This window comes from Phacochoerus africanus, chromosome 15, assembly GCF_016906955.1.
Source record: "Phacochoerus africanus isolate WHEZ1 chromosome 15, ROS_Pafr_v1, whole genome shotgun sequence".
Lineage (NCBI taxonomy): Eukaryota > Metazoa > Chordata > Mammalia > Artiodactyla > Suidae > Phacochoerus > Phacochoerus africanus.
In genome coordinates, this window is record NC_062558.1 from 134160438 (window position 1) to 134172958 (window position 12521).

Consider the following 12521-nt stretch of genomic DNA (forward strand, 5'->3'; position numbering starts at 1 on the left):
TAAGGGGTAGAGGAGTAAGCTGGGGCTAGTGCACCAGGGAGGCCATTGTCACCCCTTTAGGCAAAGGGGGCTGTTTCCAAGACCAAAAGACAGAAGAGGATAACTGCAGAGTTCCCACTGTGGCTCAGCAGAGAGGAATGTGACAGGCATCCATGAGGACTTGGGTTTGATCCCTGGCCTTGCTCCGTGGGTTAAGGATCCTACATTACTGTGGCTGTGGCATAGGCCAGCCACGGTAGCTCTGATTTGACCCCAAGCCTGGGAACTTCCGTGTGCCAAGGGTGCGGCCCTAAAAAAAAAACAAAAGAAGAAGAGGCCACCTGTCTGGGCAGTGGCCATCAGTGACCTCCTGGGAAGGAAGCTAGGATGAGAAGGATCCTGACCTCTCTCGTGTCCTGCCTGGGTTCTCCATGGACCAAACCTGTTAAGAAGCCAGAGACCTAGGGAGTTCGCCAAGGGCAGGTCGGCCTTCTGCCTCACAGGCAATATGGGGAGAAGATGGCATAGGAGGCCAAATGGAACTCAGTCCACACCCAGAACCATCTGAGATGAGCCTTAGCTTGGTGGAGAGAAAAGTCGAAGCTATATGCGCTGGAAGACGATGGCACAAAGGCCAAGCTGTAAACAGCAGAGTCCATGCCTGCAGCCGTCTAGGGCAAGAGAGCAAGAGATTCAGTCCTCTGTGGCCCCATCTGCCTTAGGCCAAGGTCACTCACTCTGATTGCTATGTCCATGCCCTCTCAGGAGCTCAACGAAAGTAGGACTTTGCCTTTTTTTTTTTTTAATGTGGCTCCATATCCCTGAACACAATGTGAGTAATTTCTTGGTAGTTAGATTGTTCTGCCCGCAGGCTCCAAGAAGAATTGTTTCTCCATGGTCCTTCTTCACAAATCTGGCAGAGGTGTCCAGCCAAGCCCAGTTCTTGGAGCACTTACAGGGCCCAGTAATCGCCACTTCTGCCTTGGCAGGTAGGAACAGGTGCTTCTGTGCTCATGAAGGGGTTGTGACATCGTCCAAGAACTGAGTAACATCAAAATGTGTTGCAATGCTTTGGGGCTTACAGATAAAAGTGCTCTTTAAAGACAAACTTTTCATGTGCCAGAAACTGCTGAGACTGTCTGGGTGGCTTTATCTCTTCTCCCTTATCAGAAAAATGCAATGGGTACAGGGAGCATGAAATATTTTATGGTTTTTCTAGCTAGTTGAAAAATAACTAGCCATTGTTTTTCAGCTTAAGGTGCTCTTGAGGACCTAGACTCGAAAGCAGCTTGTTTTCAACCAAGAAACAGAGCTGCTCTGTTTGTATGCATTTTGTTTATACAGTCTAGGAACATGTGAGGGCAGAGCAGTGACTACAAAGATTTTCAAGCTTTTAGATTTTAAAAATTGCTGTAGCTTCAAGTAGTTAACTATATGGAAACCGTGAAACTAGCAGATGTAAAGACAGACCCCATTACAGATATCCAACACCTAAATTAACCTCTTTCATTCGGTCCACAAATGTCACTTGAGCGCCTACCTGCCAGACCCAGCAAGCTTTCAGATTAGGCAAAAACATGTGAGACTCGTTAATAGGAGGGGGAAGTTCAGGAAGCGCCTCCTCAATGGGTGTGAACTGAACTCTTGAAACTTTGAAAACACTGCAACTACACAAAAAAAGGAGAGCATTCTTCTTTTTCTTCCTTTTTTTTTTTTTTTTTGGTCTTTTTACAGCTGCATATGGAGGTTCCCAGGCTAGGGGTCCAATTGATGCTGAAGCCATTGGCCCACGTCACAGCCACAGCAAAGCGGGATCCAAGCCGCGTCTGCAACCTACACCACAGCTCATGGCGACACCATATCCTTGACCTACTGAGCGAGGCCAGGGATCAAACTCAAGTCCTCAAGGATACTAGTTGGGTTCATTAACCGCTGAGCCATGAAGGGAACTCCTCTTCATTTTCCTACACAGGCAACTCTCAATTGTTCAATCACAGAAAAGGAACATAGGGATTAGGCTGGCCTCTTGCTCTCCATTGCATCCTCTCTTGCCCACTTTGTTGCTACTTGTGATGAATATAGCCCACATCTACATGGACTTGAAATGATTAAAAAGGAAAATCCGAGCTGACAGTCAAGGAGAAAGTCTCATAATGAGACTCAGAAAATGTTTGGTACTTTTTAGCCAGCAGAAGAAAAATTTTCCCCAAGGTTATATTCATCCTAAAAGACATCTTCCAGCAGATTTGGCAAATATACAGAACTCAGGCCTCCTGCCACTACTACAGTGAGCCGGGTCAGGCATTTATATTTGGAGAAAAGTTCTGGAATGGCAGGGATTTGGCAGGAGCCAAGTAAGCAAAACAGTGAGGAGAATTAGAGAGAGACATAGCTGGCAAATACTGTGACCTTAACTCTGAACTGTGGGTGACAGGCACAGATTCAGAAATTGTGCCCTTAAAATCTTGGTTTTGGGGGGGAGGGGGAGGGAGGGGGATGGACGGGGTGTTTGGGGTTGGTAAATGCAAACTATTGCATTTGGAGAGGATAAGCAGTGGGGTCCTGCTGTACAGCACAGGGAACTATGCCCAATCTCTTGCGTTAGAACACAATGGAAGATAGTATAAAACAAAGAATGTATATATATTTAGGACTGGGTCACTTTGCTGTACAGCAAAAATTGAAGGAACATTGTAAATCAACTGCCTTTTTTTTTTGTCTTTTTTTAGGGCCACACCCCAGGCATATGGAGAGTCCCAGGCTAGGGGTCCAATGGGAGCTGGAGTCGCCGGCCTACGCCAGAGCCACAGCAATGTGGGGTCCCAGCTGTGTCTGCAACCTACAGCTCACGGCAACACTAGATCCTTAACCCACTGAGCAAGACCAGGGATCGAACCCACATCCTCATGGATGCTAGTTGGGCTCGTTAACCGCTGAGCCACAACGGGAACTCCACACATTGTCTATTTTTTTTTAATCTTGGCTCTTAAAAATAAATAAAATAAAGTCTTGGATCTGCCCATAAGGATACGCCTGCTGGGATGCTTGTGTTCTCCTCCATAGCTGAATTCCACCTAAGACCTCCAGCTGCAGCTCCTGCTTTTCCCCACAGGATACCCTCCCTGACTCTCCAGGTCAAAAGGATCCCCCGTCACCATCAGCACTGCCTGTCCACTTGTCATAGCACTGCCCGCGGTCATTGTTTGATTACTACATACCTCTAGTTCTATGTCTTATCTTCCTAACCCGACTATAAGTTCTTGAAGGTAAAGCATATCTTACAGGATTTTACAGCCTCCCAGAACCTATCTCCCTGTAACTTTTAGTAGGAATACTTTTTTCTTTCTTTCTTTCTTTTTTTTTTTTTTTTTTGGTAGGAATTCTCATTCACCACTCGCCCCAACCCATCTTTATTCCCCTGAGGCGGAATTAGAGGCAGAGTAAGTGCCATTCTTAGACTAAGATCCTGGGATTCCAAAGCCTAAATGGCCCAGAGCGGCGGTCCCCACTCCTAGAACAGTAACAGCCGTTCAAAGCACTGGAAGCCTGAGTTGAAAGAAGGATACCTCAAACCTTTAGTGTCTACTAACCTAATTCTGCTTGTCCAAGGGCTGAAGCGTTGTCACGTGGGCCTGATACTTTTATAAAGGCATGGGATCTGGAACAGAGCTGCTCCAGAAGGGGAGGCTCAGAAAGGATCTTTGAGGTTGGTGACTGCAGTTGGAAGACAAGGGTGCCTGCCAGCCTGAATTAGGAAAGAGAACGGAAAATGCCCGAAGAAGGATGGAGATGAACCAGGGCAACTCGGTAAAGGGCTATTTAAATCAGCTCCATAGCGAAAATTTAAAAAGAGGCTCAATTCATGGAGCTGTACATTTAGCTAATTCTCAAGATTGAAACATAATAAATGTTATTTTGAACGTATGAAGAGGTAGATTCGATTTTAGAGCTACAGAGCCTGAAAGACCTAATCTAGCACTTTTGAGGACAGAGAACTCCAAGATTCCGAGGTAAAGGGGCCCCAGACAGTGCTACAAAAGAGATGATGGCGCAGCCAGGAAGCCAGGGGCTCCACCGTATCGCGTTCTGTGTTCGAGATACTTAATCAAAAGTAAGAATTTCAACTAAGAGTAAAAGAAAGTTAAAGGAAAATTTTTTGACAAAAATTTGAGTAGTATATTAGCAGCAGCATTTATTTGGGAAATATGTACATTGCTCATTAATTAAAAAATAAAATAACAGACATCGCAAGTACTGGTTAAATATTTACAGCCTTATCTAGTCAGATACTAAAAGTTCAGTGTATTTTGCAACGATTTTTTTTTTATTGATTCCGTGGAGGCCAAATGAATGTGAGACTTGATAATTTTTATTACTTTTCTTTTGAGACTAGTTGCGCTATAGAAAAACAAACAACCCTCCCCCAGAAAACCTGATTTACTGTTTGAAAATAATTCAACTATTTCTCCTAAAAATGTTTTTTTAATTTCAAAGTTAAATGTTATTAAGGAAATATATTATAAAATCATTTCACCTTTGCTGAAGACACAATGTTTGTTCTAAAGTTTTTCACCGTGTTGGAAGGCCAAGTCACAGACAGCAATGCCAGTCTGGTTTTTGGGTCACCAGTATGCTCTGTATTTGTGGCTGTCACATCCATAATCATAGTATATGAGCCTCTCTTTTCTTTTGACTTGAATTCTCCTCCAAAATGATTTTAGCGATCAAGATGAATTAAGCCTTTAAATTAAATTAAGGATGAGAAATTATATTCTGCTCTGACACCTCGTTTGAATTACTCCATTGATTAAAAAATAACTTTGATTTTCTGGTATTTGTATTCATTTAAATATAGATTAAAGCATCAAAAGATCTTCACTATATTGGGCTCCCCATTTTATTTATGTATTTATGTATTTATTTATTTATTTATTTGGCTGAGCCCGTGGCATAAAGAAATTCCTGGGCCAGGGATAAAACACACAACACCGCTGGGATTAGAGCCACAGCTGTGTCAATGCTGGATTCTTAATCCACTGAGCCACCAGGAAATTCCTTTTTTTTTTTTTTTTTCCCTCCTGTCTTTTTTCTTTTTCTTTTTTTTCCCTTATTTTTGGCCAAAAGCACAGCAGGTGGAAATTCCCTGGCCAGAGATCAAACCCAAGCCGCAGCAGTGAAAACACTGAATCCTTAACTGATAGGCCACCAGGGAACTCCTAGAGTAAAACCTTTATTCCTGCTAATTCATAAAACTCAGTGAAAGAATCTCAAGAGAGAATCTAGAAATTGAATAAATTGCAGCTCCTGACTTCAGGGATGTGAGTTTTACTATAATCAACACTCTAATAAAGGTATTATTAGAACATGTGCCAAGAGTTCAAGTTGTGGCTCAGTGGGTTAAGAATCCCATGGCATACCGAAGTTCCCAGGCTAGGGGTTGAATCGGAGCTATAGCTGCCAGCCTATGCCACAGCCACAGCAACACGGGATCCAAGCTGTATCTGTGACCTACACCACAGCTCACGGCAATGCCGGGTCCCAAACCCCCTGAGTGGGGCCAGGGATTGAACCTGCATCCTCATGGATACTAGTAGGGTTTGTTACCGCTGAGCTACGATGGGACCTCCTTAAATAGGTTTTTAGATTAAACAAAATAAAATACACAAAATGAAAATGTTTTGTTTAAAATGTACTATTGAACACTTTTATAGTTATACTTGATATAAGTAAGATGGCCTAGCCAAGAACCAATCTTGTATTACACCTGGCAAACGGATACTGTAATAAGACAGGACACTGCCTTTATCTTTGCATTATCACAGTATGTTTCCTCTACTGGATTATAAGCAACTTGAGACCAGGATTGTGTCTTACTCATTTTTGCGACCCCAGACTCTAGAGTGATACCTGGAAATTATAAATATTAACATGTGTTTGCTATCTGTGTAGATCTTTGCTGATCTCTGAAGCAGACACTCGTGAAAAAGAACACAAAGGAAATGATATCTCTCTTCAATGTTGTATGCTTGGGACAATACTCCGTCATGAAAGAACCTAATAATTTTAATTTTGTGTTGACCCTCAAATGAATATGAATGGCGCAGTTTAATAACAGGCAGGGATTTTGGTGAAAAACAGATTTCTTGTTTAATTTCGGTTTAAAATACCATGATATGCCTTGGTTATCACAGCCTTCACAAACCAACAAGCCAGGGATCCTATAACATTTAGGACACTGATAGGAGTTTAAAAATATATAAGGTTTCATTTAATGTCTGCAAGTATTCTTTTTTTTTTTTGTCTTTTCTAGGGCCGCTCCCCAAGCAGCGTCTGCAACCTACACCACAGCCCACAGCAATGCCAGATCCTTAACCCACTGAGCAAGGCCAGGGATCGAACCCGCAACCTCATGGTTCCTAGTCGGATTCGTTAACCACTGCACCACGACGGGAACTCCTAAGTATTTTTTTTTTTTTGTCTTTTTGCTATTTCTTTGGGCCACTCCCGCTGCATATGGAGGTTCCCAGGCTAGGGGTCGAATCGGAGCCGTAGCCACTGGCCTACGCCAGAGCCACAGCAACTCGGGATCCGAGCCGCATCTGCAACCTACACCACAGCTCACGGCAACGCTGGATCGTTAACCCACTGAGCAAGGGCAGGGACCGAACCCACAACCTCATGGTTCCTAGTCGAATTCGTTAACCACTGCGCCACGACGGGAACTCCTTTTTTTTTTTTTTTTTGTTCCCTAAGTATTCTTGATCGTGATATCTCCTTGTCATAACATCATATTGAAATACCATAGCAACTTAAAAAGTATTTATACAAATGTTAAAAAAAATTAAAAAACTCATGAGACAAACAGCAAAAAAAAAAAAAAAAAAAGAATCCTATGGCTCATCGGAAAAGAATCTGATTAGGATCCATGAGGACGCAGGTTCAATCCCTTGCCTCGCTCAGTTGGTTAAGGATCCAGCGTTGTCGTGAGCTGTGGTGTAGGTCGAAAACGCAGCTTGGATCCCAAGTTGCTGTGGCCAGATGTGGGGCCCTAAAAAGCATATAATAATAATAATAATAATAAAAAGAACATGTGCCAAAAGACCTAGCGTGCACGCCTCGTAGCGGCTAAGATGCAGCCTTTGGAATCAGACAATCCGGAAGTCAATCCTGGATTTTTCTGGTGGTGCAACAGGTTAAGAATCCAGAACTTTGGAAACCTTCAAATTACAGGAAGTCGCTGTAGAACTACTTTCCTCTCTGATGTTTTCTCCCCCAAGCACCTTCTTCTTGTTTTGTAAATAGTTGATACCTTTACGCCATTTACAAATCAAAGCAAATGAAAAAGTACACTCTGGGAAGTCATCCTCTGGCCCCAACCCCATTAGCCCTGGACCCCACCGAGGGCAGCCCTTTAGATTAGCCTCTTGTTTATCTGCCCAGTGACCCTTCATGGAAAAGAAGTCTATATATATACATGTCTTTATTTTCTCTCCTCTATAAACCTGAGACAGCAGCTTTTATGTGCTCTTTGTACCTTGCCTCCTATACCCTCGAGTTCTCTCTGTGTCAATACAGTAAGCTCACCCTCATTATTTTGTTTATAGCTGCATTAATAGCCCTATATTGCTGCTCACTTGGGTTAGTTCCAACCTTTTGCTTTTGAAAACACTGTCGAAAGAGATAACCTCATCTCTGACATTTCATGAAGGTATATCTGTGGGATAAAGTCCTAGGAGTGGAATTGCTGGGTCAAAGAACTGGCCTACATTTCCAATTTCAAGGCTGAGTCTTCTAAATCCAGGGCTCGGAGGAGCGTAGAGCAGGCTGTTCAAGCCTTGCCCGTGGACTGGTGCTGGCTGCTCTCTGCAATGAGATGGTGCAGAAATTGAGAGGAGTGAGAGAACTTGGAGCAATTTTCCTTTGCTGTGACATCCAAGTACCTGATCATCTTTCTAAGTAGTTGATTTTTATTGTATTTTATTATTATTATTATCATTATTATTATTCAGGGCTGCACACACACAGCAGATGGAAGTTCCCATGCTAGGGATCAAATCGGAGCTACAGCTGCCAGCCTGCACCATGGTCACAGCAACACCGGATCCTTTAACCCACTGGGCGAGGCCGGGGATCAAACCAAACGTCCTCATGGATGCTGGTTGGATTCGTTACTGATGAGGCACAAGAGAAAATATAGTAGTTGATTTTTTACCGATTTTATCTGTCTGTGATGACTGGAAAGTTAAAAATGATTTCCGCGACTATGCAAAATCACAAACGGCTGCTTCGTTAAGATGAGACTTCCTTTCAAATCAGTTTAAATTCAGTTAAGTCTGTCATCCAAACTTCTGAAAAACTTGAAAAATAAAGACCCTCCCAGAGTTCCCTGATGGCCTGGCAAGTTAAGGATCCAGCATTTTCACTGCGGTGGCTCAGGTTGGTGCTGTAGCTCCCTTTTGATCCCTGGCCCGGGGAGATTCTGCGTGCTGCTAGGGCACAGGCAAAAAAAAACAAAAACTGGGTTTGTCTCTTGGGAGCCAAAAGACCAACCCAAACCAAAGATCAGGAGAAGGAAGATTTTATTACTTGCAACAAGTAAAGAACACCAGGTATCTTTCCCAAAGCAGTGTCTCCCTGAGCAGCAAAATTCGGGAAGTTTTAAGCTGAGGATACATGCATATTCATGAAGGGGCTTGAGTAGAGGAGAATTCAGCAGAGAATTGGGGCAAAGGTCAACAGAGGCCAAACTTTGTTGAACTCATGAGCGATTGAAGAGGTCAACACCAGCATTCCTTAGCTTCCGGATCAGTCTGGGGTCTCAACACGTAGTTAACCTCCATGCGGGTGGGGGCCTTAGTTCCCAGAGAACAACTCAAAGACCCTTATCCGATTGTCCTTGAGGAAGAACTAGGACTCCTCTGTGTTACTGCTGAACTTTTGTTTCTTGACTGCTTTTCTTCTGTTTCTGCATTCCTTTGTTCTCTTAAGATCACTAACTACTGGAGTTCCCGTGTGGCACAGTGGTTAACGAATCTGACTAGGAACCATGAGGTTGCAGGTTCGATTCCTGGCCTTGCTCCGTGGGTTAAGGATTCGGCATTGCCATGAGCTGTGGTGTAGGTTGCAGATGTGGCTCGGATCCCGAGTTGCTGTGGCTCTAGCATGGGCTGGTGGCTACAGCTTCGATTGGACCCCTAGCCTGGGAACCTCCATATGCCGCAGGAGCAGCCCTAGAAAAGACAAAAACAAAAACAAAACAAAGATCACTAACTACTAAGACTTGTTCAAGGACAAGCATTGCCAGCCAGGCTTAGATGACAAAGTGGCTTAGGTCCAAATGGCTCCTCTTATGTCAAAAAACTCTATCTGGTTCTTTTCCTCTGGGGACTTCCTACCCTATCTGCTTGCAGCCGTTGGTGGAATACAGACATAGTCTGGTGTGAGATGTAAGAGCCATAAAACAAATGGCACAGTTGCCAGGGATGGCGGGCGGTTCCCCCAGATGAAACAAGTAGAAAATGATACAATTCAACAGGTAGAAGAAGCTGGGTGCTACGGTGAGGCCTTATCTTTTCACAAAAGGATCTGGCCACCCAGCGAAAAAGCAAGTCCAGATTCAAATTTTGCCCTGCCTGCCAGGACACCAGTCTCCAAAAAGTGGGAAGGAGGTATAAGATGAAGTAGCGATGCCGGAAAGATGTTGCCAGAATCCGGGTTCTTGTTCACACAGTCGAAGGATGATCTCCGCAAACACACGGGCAGCAAGCAAGCAAAGGCTTTATTAAAGGAAAGCAAGTAGTTCCCAGGGCTGCTGGGATGGGGGAGAAGAGCCCCCCCCCCCTCTCTATTGTCCAATAGGGTTTTTAATCCCTTACACATGGGGGGGTTCCAATGTGGGGTCCAGAAAGATGTGGTTTTCCCCCACTGGCCTTGCTCAATTAGCCAAATCAGTCCTTGTCCAATAGGGGTCCGAGGGGTGGAAAGGTCCTGTAAGTCTCATGGTGTCTTTGTCCTTTTCTTCCCGTAAACTGAGTCACAGGGGATTAGGGATTAATGTACACTCCCTAGAGTAAGCAAGGCCTGTGGGGAAGTGACTCCCTGGAGCCCTTAAGGCACAAATGTTGATCAATGGCCAAATCAGAGAAGGCCTGGAAGCCCAGGCTCCTTCACTGACTCCCTGAGATTATTCTGCCTCAATAGGATTGCATAGGAAGGAAATGCAAAGAGTCTATTTAATTATCTTATCCTTTTAAATCTATTTTATGTGTGTGTGTCTTTTTAGAGCTGTACCCAGGTCATACGGAGGTTCCCAGGCTAGGGGTCCAATCAGAGCTGTAGCTGCTGGCCACAGCCACAGCAGCACCAGATCCAAGTCACATCTGCAACCCACACCACAGCTCATGGCAACGCCTCGGATCCTTAACCCACTGAGCAAGGCCAAGGATCAAACCTGTGTCCTCATGGATACTAGTCAGAATCATTTCCACTGAGCCACGATGGGAACTCCCCTCTTAAGTCCTTTTGTTTTGCAAAGTAAAGAATCTGTTAGCATGGGCAGATATACATACAACCTAAACAGTTGTATATATACTGGGAGTGCAGGCTCACTAATTTTTATTCTGAAAGATTTGAGATTGGAGTTCCCATTGTAGCGCAACGGAAATGAATCCATCTAGGAACCATGAGGTTGAGGGTTCGATCCCAGGCCTCGCTCAGGGGCTTAAGGATCTGGCTCTGCTCTGAGCAATGGTGTAGGTCGAAGATGCAGCTCAGATCTGCATTGTTCTGGCTCAGGCTTAGGTAGCTCTGATTCGACCTCCAGCCTAGGAACCTCCATAGGCCAAGGGTGAGGCCCTAAAAAGCAAAAAACAAACAAACAAATTAAAATTAAAAATAAAAAAAGAAAAGATTTGAGATCAAAACTAAGGGATTGGATGGGAGTGCCGTGACTAGTATCCATGAGGATGTAGGTTCAATCCCTGGACACTCATTGGGTTAAGTTTCTGGCATTGCCGTGAGCTGTGGTGTAGGTCACAGATGATGGTCGGATCTGGCATTACTGTGGCTGTGGCATAAGCCAGCAGCTACAGCTCTAATTCGACCCCTGGCCTGGGAACTTACACATGCACATGCACCAGTGCAACCCTAACAGAAAAAAGCAAACAGAACCCCAAAAGACAAAAAACTAAGGGACTGGAGTTCCTGCAATGGGATCAGTGGCCTCCCAGGAACACTGGGACGCACGTTTGATCTCCAGCCTGGTACAGTGGGTTAAGGATCTGGCATTGCTGCAGGTGCGCCCTAGGTCATAACTGCAGCTTGGATCTGATCCCTGGCCCAGGAATTCCATATGCCAAGGGACAGCCAATAAAGAAAAAAAAAAATTGAAGAAGGGCAATTGCATTGATTGTGTGGAAGGGCCAGAGGCGGGGGGCGGGGGGGGGGGGTAGGCAGGGACCCAGTGTCTTGCACCATTGCACCCCCAGGGACACTGCCTGACACGGAGCAAGCCAGCAAAGAGGAATTATGTGAGCTCTGATAAAGCCTTGGAAGTAAGTACCTGCAATCAAGATATCAGACACTTCTGCAGGTGCAGTGGCTAAATATTTATGCTTCCAGAGATAAAGAGATTCTCAAAATGTCCTATCGTGTAGTTGTTACTCAAATAGTTTTTTTGCCTTCTAGCTGACAGATCAAATTACATCTGTTCATACTCTATAAACATGTGGAGGAGTTCCTGCCCTGGCTCAATGGTTAACGAATCTGACTAGGAGCCATGAGGTTGCAGGTTCAATCCCTGGCCTTGCTCAGTGGGTTAAGGATCCGGCATTGCCGTGAGCTGTGGTGTAGGTCGCAGATGTGGCTCGGATCTGGTGTGGCTGTGGCTGTGGCATAGGCTGGCGGCTACAGCTCCGATTGGACCCCTAGCCTGGGAACCTCCGTATGCCAGGTGGGCCCTAAAAAGACAAAAAAGAAAAAAAATGTGGAATCGTGCTGCCAGGAAAGTATGGATTTCTCTAAACCACTGGAGGTCGTTCTACTTCATCTGATTTTTTTTTTTTTTTATGTGCTTTTTAGGGCAGCACCTGCTGCATATGGACGTTCCCAGGCTAGGGGTCGAAATTACAGCTACAGCTGCCAGCCTACACCACAGCCACAGCAACATGGGATTCGAGCCACGTCTGCAACCTACACCACAGCTCACAGCAACGCCGGATCCGTAACCCACTGAGCGAGGCCAGGGATGGAACCTTCATCTTCATGCATCCTGGTCGGGTTTATTAACCACTGAGACGTGATGGGAACTCCGACCTCATCTTATTTTAGAAAAGCCATGATGGAAGCTACCAACTTTATAAGGGGAAAACGCAGTTATGCTTCATCTCAGGAAAACATATAAATCTAGTCCTTTGAACTTACCTTGGTAATGCCATTAGCGTCTTTGTTAGTCAATGTTCTGCCAGTTCTCCTGTGGCAGTGACAAATGCCTGCAAGACTTTCCTAAAACACAAACCAGGTCTGTACAGCACCAGCACAGCCAA